This window comes from Cotesia glomerata, linkage group LG7, assembly GCF_020080835.1.
Source record: "Cotesia glomerata isolate CgM1 linkage group LG7, MPM_Cglom_v2.3, whole genome shotgun sequence".
Taxonomy (NCBI): Eukaryota; Metazoa; Arthropoda; class Insecta; order Hymenoptera; family Braconidae; genus Cotesia; species Cotesia glomerata.
The window spans coordinates 18,182,866-18,199,611 of record NC_058164.1 but is presented as its reverse complement, the minus strand read 5'-3'; positions in this window follow the sequence as shown (position 1 = coordinate 18,199,611).

The window sequence follows — 16,746 nt, the reverse complement described above, 5'->3', positions numbered from 1 at the left end:
CCTCATGCTTGTTTGTTCGTCAACTTCTGGAGCACCTCCTGATATACCGGGCATCTGTAGGTGCCGGCATGGTGAGCCACGTCCTTTGCTCCTTGCTGGTCAGCACATATTGCACACTTAGCAGAATTTTTACAGTCCGCGATACGGTGCCCTTCTTGTCCACATCTGATGCAGACTTTAGATCGGTCTACTTGGCTTTTACATTGGGGCCCAACATGTCCAAAGTGCCAGCATTTAAAGCATTGGATAGGTCTCGTCGTCGCTTTGATTCGGCAGTTAACCCACCCGACATGGATCTTGCCGGTTCCTTCCACTAATTTTCGCGCGATGGTCATAGGTAAAGTGACTGCAGCCGTCTGCGTACCTCTGAAAGCCTTACGGATTTTTATTCCTTCTAGAGGTATCTCATGATCTTTTCCAACTTCCTCTTTCAGGGCGGCCTGGATCTCTTCCTTCGTCGTTTCTTCGTCGATGTCTCGAATCTCAATGGTCTCCTGTGGACCTTTACAGACTACCTTAGCATCGTCTTGAAGAATTCCTGTGATGGTCCTCTGCAAGGCTTGGCCTTTGTCAGCACTTTTCCTTGACAACGTGATCAGCATATCTCCGGTCATCGTCCTGCGGATCTTCTCGACGGTATTTCGAACCTGGTCTGCTGGGACATCACGCTTTATGCGGCGCAATATCTCGGAATACTTCTCTTTTTCGGCAGGGCGGATTATCAGCGCGTCAGGTCTGATCCATTTGCACGATTTTTTCCGCTTAGGTTCCGGTCGGGGCTCCTTCGGCAATTGCTTTGAGAGGTGATCCTGCTCCGGCCTTCTCTTCTTCGATTCTACTTTTTGCCACGCGTCGACCTCCTTATTTTTGGCACTCCGTGCCGCCACTTCTTTCGGAGGACTTGGTTTTGTGTCCTTTTTCTTCATTACTTGGTTGACCGTTGGGTCAGGAGAGTTACGGTCTTTCCTCTTCCCAGACCTGACACCAGTGTCGCTTCTGTCTTCTGTTACAGATTCACCATCGCCTTCGGCACCGGTGTCCATCTCTTCGACGGTGTCTGCGGCAGGTTGTCTGCTCTTCTTCGGTGTGACATTGGGAGTTTGCCGTTGTTGTGCCTGCCATCCGTCATCAAGTGTTCTGAACCTTTGAAGGGCGTTGACTACGCCGGTTGTCTTCGTCTTGATCTCTTTGTGGATGTTGACTTTAGACTTGACAAACTCATGCAGCTCGCTAGTAAGCTTATCAAGGTGTTCCAGCGCTTGTGCTCTCTTCATCTCAGCGCTTGCTACGATAGCTGCTTGCTGGGCATGAGCCCCGTTTTGACTCTTGTTTGTTTCCATATTTTTACTCATACTTTTTGATTTACCAACGCATCGTACGGAGTGGAGCGGGTTGTCATAACTAGGAACGGGTGTACCCTCGGAGATAGTACTCCTACCCCAGTTCCCTGAGGCCTAGCCGACACTTAGCCAGTCCCGGAATACACGGACGGACTAGACTCGCTCGGAGCGGTGAAGATTCCGATCTCTAACACTCACTGCGTACTTCCTGATCAAGGCCCGAAGTGGCTGGCTCCTGATCCACTGCTGCAACTTACACCTCGGCAGAGCAAGCTCACATCAGCCGTGGCCTGCATCGTCGGAAACTACGATACAGGTTCCGGACACTCCCAGTGAGTTACAGCAGGGACCGATCGTCTTGTTAGGTCAGTTAGTGTGACCAACCCATTAAAGGGGAGTTTGGTCCACGGGAGCGTATTTCGTTTGGTTATTTTGCTTGGCTCCTACCCGCTGTACCTCATCAACTAAGAGATTAAGTGTCATCCAAGGACAGCGAGCATCCTCCCATCCGCTCGGGGAGACGCGCCCGGTAGCAGTATCTCTTCTGCCCCGAGTGTGTGTGTGTGTGTGTGTGAAAGTATGTGAACCGCTTATAACTTTTGAACGGCTTGACCGATTTCATCGCGCTTGGTGCCATTCAAAAGGGCTTGACCAAACTTAGATTTTAAAAACTATTTGGACCGATTCAAATCAATAGATTTTGAGAAATCTTAAAAAAACTGAAAAAAAAAATTTTTTCAAATGTGGTTTTTTTGGAATAACTTTTAAACGGCTCAAAGGTTCAATTCCAAAAACTAATCAGCTCTTAACCTCAAAACACCATGTCGATCGCCACCAGTCCGGTCAAAATCGGTTGATTCATTCGAGATATCGTGAACAAAAGAAAACCGAAAAAAGTGTTTTTTCGGAATAACTCGAAAATTCCTAGCGTGATCAATTCAAAATTTGAGATTCTTTGTGAGGCTTAAAAAACTGCGTCGAATGCTTCTAACCGCGTAAAAATCGGTTTGTTCATTCAAAAGTTATTGCGGTTTAAAAATTCAAGAAATAGTGTCTTATCAAATCTCTATCAGACTTTTGAGCTCGAAGAGCTTTAAAGCATAGAAAAGCAATCTTTTTGAGCTCGGAGAGCTCAAAATAACCCATAAATTGTATTTTAAGCGCCTAAGTCTGGAATTAGCGGGAAGTTGCAGGGATGGCCTTCAGGGTCAACCGTTTTCCTAATTTTTTTCTTCTTATTTTCATTGATATAAGTATGGACAAAATAAATCAGCAAACTTTATCTGAAAAATGTATATGTATATACATAAAAATACATACATAAAAATATATACATAAAAATATATACATAAAAAAATATATATATATATATATATATATATATATATATATATATATAAACAAAAGGTTCCATTAAAAGTTCAAGGCCATAAAAGTATTTATATATATATATATATATATATATATATATATATATATATATATATATATATATATATATATATATATATATATATATAAATATCCGAACAAAAACAGTTTCACTGTAAAAAAAATCACGCCAAGTCCACGTTCATAAGACTATTAGAAAAAAAATATGACCAAAATTTGGGAACAGGGACAGCTGAGGAATAGGGCGAGAAGGCGGAACGAGGAGGGGAGCAACAGCGGCTGCCTACTCGACGGTCCAATCCTCGTTTTGATTTAATTTAATGTTGTTTATCGTTTAAAATAAACGTTTATAGTTATTTTTTTGTTCGGATAGGTATTATTATTATTATTATTATTACGGTTTTCTGAGTTCCGAATATTATTTGAACTATTGAGTTATTTCGTTCCATATATTAAATTACAAGTTAGTGATTATTAGTTGTTTAAAAACAAAAAGAAGAAAAGACAGAGTTGTAATTATAATTATGACCCAGATTTTACTTTTTGTATCTGAGTATTTTAGTTTATTTTTTTTTTATAGAAACAATTATTGTTATTAGTACGGCGATTAATTATTTAATTTTTGTATTTATTTAAAAATTTTATATTATTGTTACCGAAGGTATGATTAAATTGTAAAAGAAATTAAAAGACTGGCAAAATTATTTTAAGTCCCGAGGACAAATTAGTATGGAAAAATCAACGAATGGATATATAATGAAGGAAATTGCGATTAAAATAATAAAGAATTGTGAATTTGACGAAACGAATGGATAGAGAATGAAGAAAATTGCTATTAAAATAATAAAGATTTGAGTTTCAAAAATAAAAACTTAGAATTTGGCGAGACGAATGGATAGAAAATGAAGGAAATTGCGATTAAAATAATAAATCATTATTTTTGAATGCTAGTTCGAGAACACCGGACAGGTGTCTAAAACGACTCTTTCTTTTCGTTACAAGAGAGTTAGGCAAAAAATGATAACCGCCAAAATTTGGCTCGGGAAAAGCAAGTCTTGTGACAGAGTGGTTATTTGTGGTGAATACTCTTCCAACAAATAACACCTGGAGGGACATTACCTTGGTTTCGTCTAGAACATTGTTAAGTACCTTTGCACTCTTAACAAGATTTGACTTCCCTGGACGTTTGACCTTCTGTCAAACTCCAGTAGGTGATCATACGCCGTGTAGGTGGGGGCGAAGAGGACACTCTCCATTCGCTCTCGGGGTAGAGGTTACGGCCCAGGGGTGACGGCTAGTCTCCTGGGGAAGCGGGGAACCAGTTTTTGAAGTTTAGTTCGCGATTTTGACGCTCACGGCGAGTGAGAGTATGTGTGAGAGGATTTTGTTTTGTAAAGACCAGTTTTGATTACCGACGGAAGGTACGCGTGCGTTTACCGACGTAATATTATTGTGTTGTTTGGTTGATTTAGTTTTGGGGTTTTGATATAACCTAAAATTGTACCACGTGTGTTTCTTTGTTTACTTGTAATCTTGTTCATTTATTTTATTGATTTTGATAAATAAATTCTTTATTTTGACTTTATCATACCCTGTTTTGACATTTTGAATTTATTTATTTAGACTTAGTTATTTATAGTTTATTTACAGTTAATTGAGTTTTGTTTTGACGTTTATTGTCGTTTTGATAACAACCCCCTTTTGACCCTGGAATTCGGCGAGCTTCAGATTCGAGCAAGGGGGCGTTTGTGTCGCAGCATTGTTTCGTTAGTTTAATTATTTTTTTTTAAACACATCAAAAATTACCCGTTACAAAAATTTCCTTATTTCTTTACAAAAAGATATCAAATAAAAAAATTAAAAAATCCAAATAACCGATATGATTGTATTTGATTTTCGGAAATTAAAAAAAATTTTATTGTAAATTTGAAAATTAATAAAAAATTTTGGAACGTATTTAGTGTGCGTGGTTGCAAAATATTTTACTTTTAATGAAATTCGTAAAATCTATTTACTAGGACTTTAAAAAAATTGAAATACACAATGACGCACACCAAGTACGTTCAAAAATTTTTTTTTTAATTTTTAAATTTACAATAAAATTTTTTTTAATTTCCGAAAATCAAATACAATCATATCGGTTATTTGGATTTTTTAATTTTTTTATTTTAGATCTTTTTGTAAAGAAATAAGAAATTTTTTTTTCTAATAGTCTTATGAACGTGGATTTGGCGTGATTTTTTTTACAGTGAAACTGTTTTTGCTCGGATTTTAGTATTTTTTGTAATTATAATAAAAATTTACAATCGGTACCAACCTAAATCTCGTGTTGGCTGCATTTTTTATAGCAAACTATCCTTTTGAAGCTACAGTTTATGTAAAAACAATTCCAGCGCACCCTGGCGAATGTCGATGCAAGCTGTGAAATGTATTTTTTTAACTGTAGTTTCCCATCTATTGGAAGATTACCATGCATTCTCGAATTATTTAGTCTATGGCATGTCAATTTTTACATAGAAAAAACGTCAGGATCGAAATTTTTGAGCTTGCTATAGTTTGTGTTGATAAAATTTAATAATTTCAAGTAAATTAATTATTATAATTGAATATAATTAATTAATATCAGTAAAATAAAGCATGAATTACTGTTATAATATAAAATTTAGGAACAAGAAGTACCGTAGAATTAAATAAAATTTTGCAGCCTCAAAATACCGTTCTGCTTACAGTAAACACAGTCGGTAGTCTGGCGCTCCGTTTACAACGGATTTGAACGGAACTTGGCGCCAGATTCTACCCAATCTGTGGATATATATATATATATATATATATATATATATATATATATTATATATCTAATATATAACATTCTCGTGTCACAGTTTTCGTTGCCATACTCCTCCGAAACGGCTTGACCGATTTTGATGAAATTTTTTGTGCTTATCCGGTATCCATGAGAATCGGCCAACATCTATTTTTCATCCCCCTAAATGTTAGGGGTAGTCCACCCCTAAATTTTTTTTTTTATTTTTTAGACAAAATTTTTAATTTCTATTTTTTTATGATACAACATACAAAAATACATACAATCCTCAATTTTCACCCTTCTACGATCAACCCTTACTTTTTAATAGCCATTTTAGTAACTTAATCATTTTTCCTCTCCGGTCGAAAACTGATCAATCGTCATTTAATTAGTTATCCCCGCCAGATGTCTACAGGTGTCACTTCTGACCCAGTAAACAGTACGGAGTAGGGATGAGAACGAAGCCGGTCTCCTTTCTTTCTCACTCCCTACACAGTTGTCGGCCATCATTATTGTTTATGCATCAAGTGTAGTAGTAACGCTGACAATTATTATTTTGCTATCTCAGTGTAACTCTCATATTAACTTTTAATCATTCCTATTTTATCAATAATAATTAAATTATCAATTTTGAGTGTATTTTGCACGATTAGTTAATCAAGTGATTTTATAACCTCAAAAGTACTCAACACGTGACACGAGCTTCCAATAACAACGGATTTTGTGTTGTAAGTATACTTTTTTTTATTTATATCGAAAATGTTGTTGATCTTATAAAAATGTAATTATAATTTAATTTTATTAAAAAAATGTAATTGAACAATTAAGATTTTCATAGTTTCCAAAAAATCAATCATTATGAATCTTTATTTTGAAATGTCAATGGAAATATTGGTTGTATGAAAAAATTATAAGAGACAATGTTTTCATAAAATTTAATTTTTTATTTTTTTTCGAAAAATTTTTCCATAAAACTTATATTTTTGTTATAATTTCATAAATTAAAACTAATCATTTCAAAACTGCGGCAAAAATCCTGGCCCTAATTATACTTTTAACATTTTTCATCATTAAATAATTTCATTAATTCTATTTATGTATGTTTTGTACAGTGAGCAACGCAAAGGGGCTGATTTGAGCTGCAGTACAAGTAAAGCTCGAAACTTGCGAAATAGCAGATCCGAAAGAACAGAAGAACAAATCCAGCAACAAAATACTGATGCACGTGTCAGAATGGCGCAATTGCATCAAGAAGAGCCAGAAGATACACGAGCTGAACGCAATGAAGTCAGAAGATTAGAACAACGACAATCACGCCGTTTCACAGTCAATAGACGAAGAAAACAACTCTTAGAAGAAAACAACTCTTAGATATCGGTGATGGAAAAGTTGCTATAGATGAAACTGGATACGTAAAATTACCGACCGATTTCTGCACAATCGCTGATTCGCAAGATACTCTCATTGAACAAATATTTCCCGATGTACACACACAGTACATAAATCATGAGTGGCTTGCAGAAAGAGCGATTTTAGCGGCAAAAAATGTAGACGTTGACAATTTAAATCTGAATTGGCATTTGCAATGACTATCAACGAATCCCAAGGTCAAACGATGTCTGTTTGTGGATTAGATTTGAGAACACCATGTTTTTCACATGGACAATTATACGTGGCATGCTCTCGAGTGGGTAAACCATCTAGTGTTTGTTTGTGTTAGCTAAAGATGGACTAACAAAAAATATTGTTCACGCTATAGCATTTAGAGATTGATATTGTTTAATAGTGTTACTGTCGTAATTGTTTAATTAATGATATATAATTTTAAGGAATAAATTATAATAACTTAAAAATAATGTTTGCCTTTTGTTATTTTTATATTCCCTCCCCTGGCGGTTTCATGCTTACGGTAAATCCGCGGTGACTCCATAGTGAAAAGATGGTCGATTCACGGTCGTTTCACGTGACGGCTATTTCACTATCTAGTTAGGGTTGTAGTACGGTGAAATCACTGTCGAAAAACAGTATATTCGTTCTATTGCGTCACTAACTACGGATAGTAGATAAATGTTGACTTATCAGCAGTTCTATGGTGAAAAGACCGTTTCTAATTCGTGGAACTTTAGCATTTCTGTTGTCAGTATGGCGTGCTTCTACTGCGGAAAAATGATTTTTTCAAAGTGAACACCTCATAAACTCATAGTGATATCACTGTGGACCTACTATGGTTCGATGATCGTTCGACCGTCAACTCACGGTAAAATAAACTTCTTTTCACGGTATATACTCGTTCGTTTTCTTCCGGACAAATGATGTAAATGCTGTTCAATTATTATTTTATAAACAGTGTAGAGTGCTGAACTCTATTGATATTTCACATTAAATTTAGTTATTTGTAGTTAATTTTCAGAATAAAAAAATTTTTTAAATAAACGCTTTAAAAAATTTCATTTACAAATTAATATTTTTTCGCTCGATTAAAAAAAATAACACGTCACTTATCACAGTGATAATAAATTCAAAAGAATCCATGTATATCATCAATGCAAGGCCACAGTTTATTTCAAATAACTGTTCAGAAATATATTTAAAAAATGTCAGCGTTAAAAGCTGAAAAAACATAATAACTTACAGAGTGATGAAAAAAATATTTATTTTTTGACACTATTCGACAGTTAATAAATTTAATAATCACATCAATATTTATATGACAAACACAAATGAAGGAAAGCTTATGAAATAAAAAATTTTAATTATATGTTTTTTTACAGAATCAGGATATTTCAAGATACCATGAAAAACGTCCTTAATTATAATGGTATAAATATAAAAGAAAATTTCATCAACTTTTAATTAAAAACTGCCTGCCCCTGTCTAAAAATATTCATTCAAACTCACTACCATTTAGTAGACAGTCCCATGGCTAAGCGGTACAACGCTCGTCATGCTTGCTTGAGACTGGTGAGGCGTGGGTACGAGTCCCGGTGTGAGCTGAAATTTAATTTTCAGTGAACATCAGTGCTCATAACTCACGCCGGGTTGTACAGGCTTAGTAGTGTATCAATGAGTTAGTAATTAATAAGTTAAAAAAAAATCCGTAAATACTACTTAAAATTATTATTGTCCTAAAAATACTAAATTTTTCATTTTGGAGAATTTTAGCATTTTCAAATGGGATTTTTTATGAGTAGGTTATACAAAGGCGGTCAAAGGAGCGTTATTCGACAAAGGAAGGAACGTGAAACGACGGTGAAACGACGGTGAAACGACTTTGGATTCACTCCTATTTTACTGTGTAACAACAGTGCTTTGACTGTCAAATAACTATACATTTATAAACTTTTTACTATGGTTTCACTCCATAGTTGCCATATAAAAATGTCATTTGAACCATTTTACCAAGGTCTAATAATCTGATATATACCATATTTTAACAGTAGTGAAATGAAACAAAGTCACCAATGTTTCACCGTGAAATTACTACTGTAATACTAAGTTCTCACTATTGACCATAGAGGGAACTACCGACTTTCCATAGTATTTTCACCGTGACCACAAAACCGCCAGGGTCATGGTTCACAGCGCTCCATGCTTATTTCACGCATATACCACATTCTTACATACATACAATATACCCATTCTAACATACATACATACTTACAATAAGTAAGCTATTTTTTGTCTACACTAGAAATTACTAGGAAATTATTTATATGGCAAAACAACGTTTGCCGGGTCAGCTAGTATATATATCAGTTACAAGAGACTTACTAATTTTTTTAATTAGTGAATTTTTCGATTAATTGTAAAAGAAAATTTTTCTAAATATTGAAGACTAGCTTAATAATATTAAACGAAAATTATACTATAAATAAATGTTAAATTATACAATAAATAAATGTAAAATTTCATTCATTATTTCTGCCATCTCATTATAACATTGACACAAAATAAATCTGTCTGAGTCATTTGAAATTACAAATTAAAGTATTTTATGATCTCCCAACGTCTGCAATCTGTTGATTCGCGTGATATATCCAGTAATAGATCTAAAATAAATTATCCTCTTAATATTATCATATCGATACTTCAGGAATCATTCTTGTACACATAATTCTTTTAATTATCAGTTAAATAAGACTTAATTCATATGCAAGCGATTAAATACACAATTCAGTTTTATAATAGACTCGAATAAATATTTAATATAAAACTTTTATTTATCAATGTCTTTGAACGGTGAAAAGGCTATATGAAACTGTTAATTAGGACCAGATCTTCAGGATGAATTATTGTTAGTGTTGATTGATCCCAGAAAATATAGTTTTTAAGGATGTAGTAAAGATTATATTGTTAATTATAATAATTTATAATCTACTACTTACATCAATTGATCAATACCTACAGAATCGATTGAATTTGAAGTTGAAAAAAGTGCATTTTTCCTAATTAAATATATTAAAATATTAAATTAAAAAGACGAGGAAAAAATATTATTTATTAACTATTAAATTTTTAAAATCATAACTTAATATGATTGAAGTTTGACTCTTATTAGATTGGTATTATAATTTTTAACTTAATATATATTTAATAATTATTTGAAGTGAGGTCCCTGATTAAAAAAAAGTATTCAAAACAATTGCCAATATTAATTCTCCATAAGAGGAGGGATTGAAAAGTATTAAAAATAATTAGAAGTATTGAAAAAAATTCAAATTTCGTTATTTTCAATACTTTTTAATTCGTTTTTTTAATCAGGGGTACATAGTTAACTTGTCAATTAATTATATTTTCACAGACCTAAATTTAAATACACCTAAAATATTTTATGCCGAACCAGCAACTTTTAAAACCTTTTTTTATCCTTATAACATATTTTATTTTAACTCATTAAGAAAATGAAAAAATTAAAGGAATTTATCGAAACAGCTATTATATTTGAAATACATTTATAAATTGAAAAAAAATTTTTGAATGTAATTAGTGCATTACAACCAAAAATGTCTTATATGTAGTTAAATTCAGGTTTCTGAAGAACCTGATTAATACCTGAAGTACATTCGATTGACAAGTTAACTATATATATATATATATCACTTTAAATAATTATCAAATATAAATCAAATTCGACAGTTACAAAATAAATAAATATGACTTATGTATAATTAAATATCGTTCTATATTATTTAATTTTTTTTTTTATATAACTATATTTAATTATATACATTCAGTTTTGATAAATGATTTTGTAAAATTTTTTTACCTTGTTATACATGTAGACATACAACAAAAAATTCAATTTTTTAAAAATGAAATAAATAAAAATTATCTTTTTGAGAAAAACTTTTAATAATCTATTATAATGACAAATTAAGTTTCTATAAATATAAATTAAGTTACATTTATTGATATAAATAAATTATTGATATAAATTATTGATAAATTGTTTATCAATCAACAAGTATAATATAATATCCGATACATTAACATAATTTATGATAAATTAATATTAGAATTAGATTACATTAACTTTTTTTCAAAATAATAATATATTAGAATTAAGTTATATTATTTTTTTTTGTTTAAGTTGAAACATGGCGCAAAATATTTTTTAAAAGCGTTCAATCATCAATATTAGGTAAATCATAATTTTTTTTCGTTTCAATTTCAATTAAAAGATATAATAGGAAGACTAATTACTTATGTTTAAATTTTTTGTTAGGGTATCGACTATTAATTGGAAAGGAAACTTCTTTATTTGATTTAATTAATTGCGGCAATGTCATCATTATCTTTTCATCGATTTTTTTTATATCCTTTATGGACTCAATATGGAAGATTGCATTATCTGTTAAAAATTTTTAATTAATGAAACATTAATAAAAATAATTTTTAGCTTGGAAATTATAAAGAAGTAGAATTCCACTATTTTTCGGTCATATAATTATATTAATGATCATGAAAGCAATTTTACAAATGTTTCAAATTGCAAAATTTTATTTTTCTATTTATTTTTATTCAAAAATAAAAGTAAGACGATTTTTTCAGTTTTTCTTTTAAAATTTTTACTTATAAATTTGTAAAATATTCTGCTATTTTTTTTTTTAATGAAAAAATTAAAGAAGTTTAAAAAAGTTATATCATTAATTTTTTTTTGAAATTTTGTTTTGATCGAAAATCAAAAATTTATGAAACGAGTTTAAAATATTTTAAAATATTGTGGCTCCTATTTCTACATAATTACTTTCAATTATTAAAATAAAATTTTGATTATGATATAATTCTTACTAAAAACATTTCTCACAATACCGATGATTTCAACATGTTCACCTTTATTGAATGGATTGATAAATGGCAATTCAAATTTAATGATCTTAGCTTCAACTTTTCGTTGAGATTCACTAGCCAATGAACCGACACAAGATAATGTGTTATCTCTTTGATTTTTTATTACATCAAAATTCGTTTTTATATACCCTTGAAGTCCTACAAGATAATAATGTCATAAGTTTTTACTATAAATTAAACTCATCGCAATTAATAAATAAATAATACTTTTTTCAATCTCAGTACAACTTATACTTTAAGATGGTCCAATAACATTGATTTTTTAAGTCTAAAGAAAATAGTACATTTTTCGACAAAATTAAGTATATCGATGTTCTAAATAGCAAATTGTCTAACTCCATTTTAGAGAATCTTCTACTTTTACGAAAAAAACAATTAGTTTAAAATTTATTATCTCTTTAAAAAACCATTTTTGAATCATTTAAATAATTTATAATTCGATTATGGCTACATCAAAATGTTAAAAAATCACCCTCTAAAGAATAAGGAGTTAGACAAATTGCTAATTAGACCATCGATATTACTCTACAAAAAAAAAATTCAATATCTTAAAAAAATAATGAATTTCTTCGTAATGCATTTAATTTCCTAAGATTTCAATGAAAGCACGTATTTAAATAGTAATAATAAAATAAAATGCATACGTATTCTCTTTTTCAAGTACTGCAAGCATTCATCAATTTGTACTGTAGGGTAATTTTCAATTTCCTCGATTACTCTGGGATTTAAAATCGCTTTTCCAAATATTTTGATTTTTGTATTTGTTTGAATAACTAATTCGACGGGAACAGTTCCATAGTTATTTTTATCATTTAAATCAATTATTTTTGAAAATGCTCCATCAATATAGATGACCTATAATCAAAGAATAGATTCTTAATAAAATATAAAGATCATTAAAATAATAATCATTATTTATAAATCAAGAATTGTGTGCATTAGTAAGTTAATAAAATTCATACTGAGCCAATTATTATTAAATCAATTATACGATTTATATCTTCCTCCCAAGTTATCACTTGAATTTTATCGTTTTCATTATTACCAATAACAAATTTAAATACTGTTGTTTCTTTGTTTAAAGATTTCAAAAAAACTCTCTTGGATGCGAAAATTTCATTAATGACCCCAACAACATCTCTGAAAACATTACAAAATAATGATTGAACAAAAAAAATTACAAAATTATAAGAAATATCTTTTGAATGGAACATGTAACTATAAGTACACATATATCAAAAAATAAAATAATAAAAATAATTATTATTTTTTAATTTGATATAAATATTATAGAAAAAGAATCTATTGTCGAGAAAATATATAAAAAATTGATGCCTGAAAAAATGTCTGCTGAATTTAATGACTATTATGTATCACAAATATATAAATTTTTAACTATTGTAATTTTTAACGAAATAAAATCACTGAATTATTAACCAAATTAATTAATACTTTCAAAATTGAAATCTTGTCTGAATTATGTATATATATTATTTATCTTTTTAAATTATTTTTTTGTCTGAAGACATTAAGAATTATAAAAATTTTTTAAAAGACATACTTACATCGTAGATGAAAATGGTCTTATAGCTTTTAAATACGAAGATGTAGATAATTCAATTTTTTCATCATTACAATCTTCATAATTATCTTCATCGTCAGATGTATAATAAGCTGAAGAATTCATAATTATAATAACCCTTTGAACTATTAATTGAATTAATTGATCTTATTAGGTCTGTAGTGCTTATTTACTATTTATGATCTTTTGTTTTTGTTGATAAACTAGTAAGTTGCTGTTTTTTTTTTTTTTTTACTTTTGCTTTATATAAATATATATTTATTTTATATTATATTTGATAAATAATTATATTAATATTATAAACTAATAATATAATAATAATATAAACTAAAAGTCAAGGATTTTTAATTTTTTTAGTTATCGAGTAAACAAATGATAATAATTCAAAAGTAATAAAAAATTAAATTACATTTTCAGTAGAGAAGAACAAAATTTCAGTAGAAAATTAATAAAAAAAACTAAAAACCCGATGAAAAAAGTTTTTGTCTAATCATATATGATTACATATGATTATATATAGAATCATATATAATTATAAATAATTATATATGAAATTATATATAACTATACATGATTATACATGGGATCATATATAATTAATAATTATTAATTATATATAAGCCTATACATAATTAAATCTGATCATACCTGGTTTTGTTATAACCCCATATATAAGCATGTATAAGCCTATATATGATCAGACCTGATTATATATGAGTCTATATATAATTAGATCTGATCATACCTGGCTGTTATAACCCCATATATAAACATATATAAGCCTATAATTAATGAAATTCATTAATGAAATTCATCAAAAATTTTTCGGGGTTGATACTAAAACTCGCAAATAACATACACAGTTTTCGTCAGTTTTATAATAAACCGGAGTCATAAAATAACTAAAAAAAAGGATATTAAGTTATACACTGAAAATTAAATAGATATTATCGAAAAAGTAATAAAAATTATAACTTACCAGGAATTTTCAAAAAAAAAAAATTGGAGTTAAAATAAACAATACCTTATTATATTTTGAAACTTCATACAGAACAGTCATTATTAATAACGAAAAATTATGTAATTTACTAATAAAATAAAATTCAAATCAAAAAATTTTATAATTGATATGGAAGAGAAAAATAATAATAAAGTGATCAACGTGAAAATGCTACTAAATATAAATTTAAAAACCACGATATTATAGAGTCACAATCGAACTCGAGATTTGAGATTTATAATGATAAAAATAGATTCGTATCATGCTGTAAATTTTCATTGATGTAACATGTCGTCGATACGAGCCAATCATAGTTGTTCCTGATAATTAGAAAATAATTATTTTTTAAGTCATTTATTAATTTTTTTCTTATTCTTAATAAATTAATAATTATATCAGTAAAAACAAAATAAATAGAAATTTTATTTAAAAAAGAATAAATAAAAATACGAGGAATCAAAAAAATTGTAGCAAAGTAATTAAAAAAACAATTAATCACTCTTGAATTTTTTGTTTGAGTCATTATCGTCTGGTTCAATAATAACTTCTTTGTTAGCCTTCATTAACTCAGAAAATGACATTGTATCGTCGTCGATTTTAACTATGTCATCAATAGATTGAACATGAACAGTGGCATAATCTGAAAAGAATGAACATTTAATAAGAAGTTTTGTTAGCATTTATTCGCATTTAATAATTCAAATTATACTTCTTACGATAAGAATTATTAATGATACCAATAATTTCAACGCGTTGGCCTTTACAGAATTTATTAATAAATGGTAATTTGAATTGAGTAATTTTAGCTTCGATTTTCCAGTAAGGTTTGTCTACCAAAGATCCGCAGCAATAATTAACATTTGTTTGTTGATTTTTGACAATGTCAAAATTAGTTTTAATATAAGCTTGGAGACCTATTAATTTAATTTATGTAATTATATTGTTATACTTAATTTTTTTTTTTGGTTTCAGTTACACATTGTTTTTTTTTTTTTTTTTTTTTTTTTTTTATTATAAGGTAAATGGGGATATTAAAAATCGAATACATACGTATTTTTTTTTCCAAATATTGTTGACAGTTCTTGATTGTAATTAGCGAATAACTTTCTGTTCCATTGGCAACTTTATGGCTCAGTTCAAGCTTTCCTAAAGTGAATACTTTTGTATTGGATTGAATGATTAATTCCAATGGAACGTTTCCTTCATTAAATCTATTGTAAGTTGAGTCGATTTTTTTTTAATACGATCCATCAATATGGATTATCTATTGTAGAAAAATAAGTATTAGATTTTGTTCGGAGATTTCTAAAATAACATAAAATAAATAGATAAAGATATATTGCATTTAAATAAAATTCATACTGAGTCGATTTCAATAAGATCTATAATGCGCTTGATGTCATTTTCCCAGGCAATCACTTGAATCTTATCATTTTCATGATTACTAAGAATAAATTTAAATACTGTAGATTCCTTGTTTAATTTTTTTAAGAAAACTTGCCTAGGTTCTATAATTTTACTTATTACACCAACAATTTCCCTGTAAATACATTCATTATTATAATAATATGACTGAATTATTTTAATTATAATTAGGGTAAAAGACCCAATTAGTGACAGTGAAACTTTTTCTTATTTTGTAATAAAAATGTTCTACTTGAAATAAAAATGAAATATTTTTGTGATCTAGAGATCTCAAAGATGGGAATTAAAAACATAGTCATAATAGAAATTAATGATAAAATTAATTAAATATGAAGTAAAATCAATGGAAATGTTACTAATTGGATCTCTGTCAGTTATTGGATCTTTTACCTTACTATTTTTAAAAATATTATCTTTTAATTTTGAGTATATTATTTCAGCATTATTAATTTAACTACTACTTTTTATTTGAAAACTTAATAATTCATTTTTGGTTCAAAATGGTTTAGATATATTTTTAATTTCATATTTAGTTTATTTTTTCATTAATCAATCTAATAAAAAAGTAATTTACTTACACAGTAGGTGATAAAGGTTTGATTGATTTTATAAATTCAGATGTAAACAATTCAACTATTTCACTAGAAGATTTTTTTTTTAAACTGACACCTGAATCTTCATTGACCTTTTCATTTTTATTTTTTTCGATTTTTGGCATTGTCACAATAAATTAATAACTTGTATTATGTCGTCACGATTCTTTTAATTATTAAAATTTCACGAAATTATCTATATTTTTATCAGCTCAGATTTGTCGTTATTAAATTGCGATACAAATCTTTAGCATTTG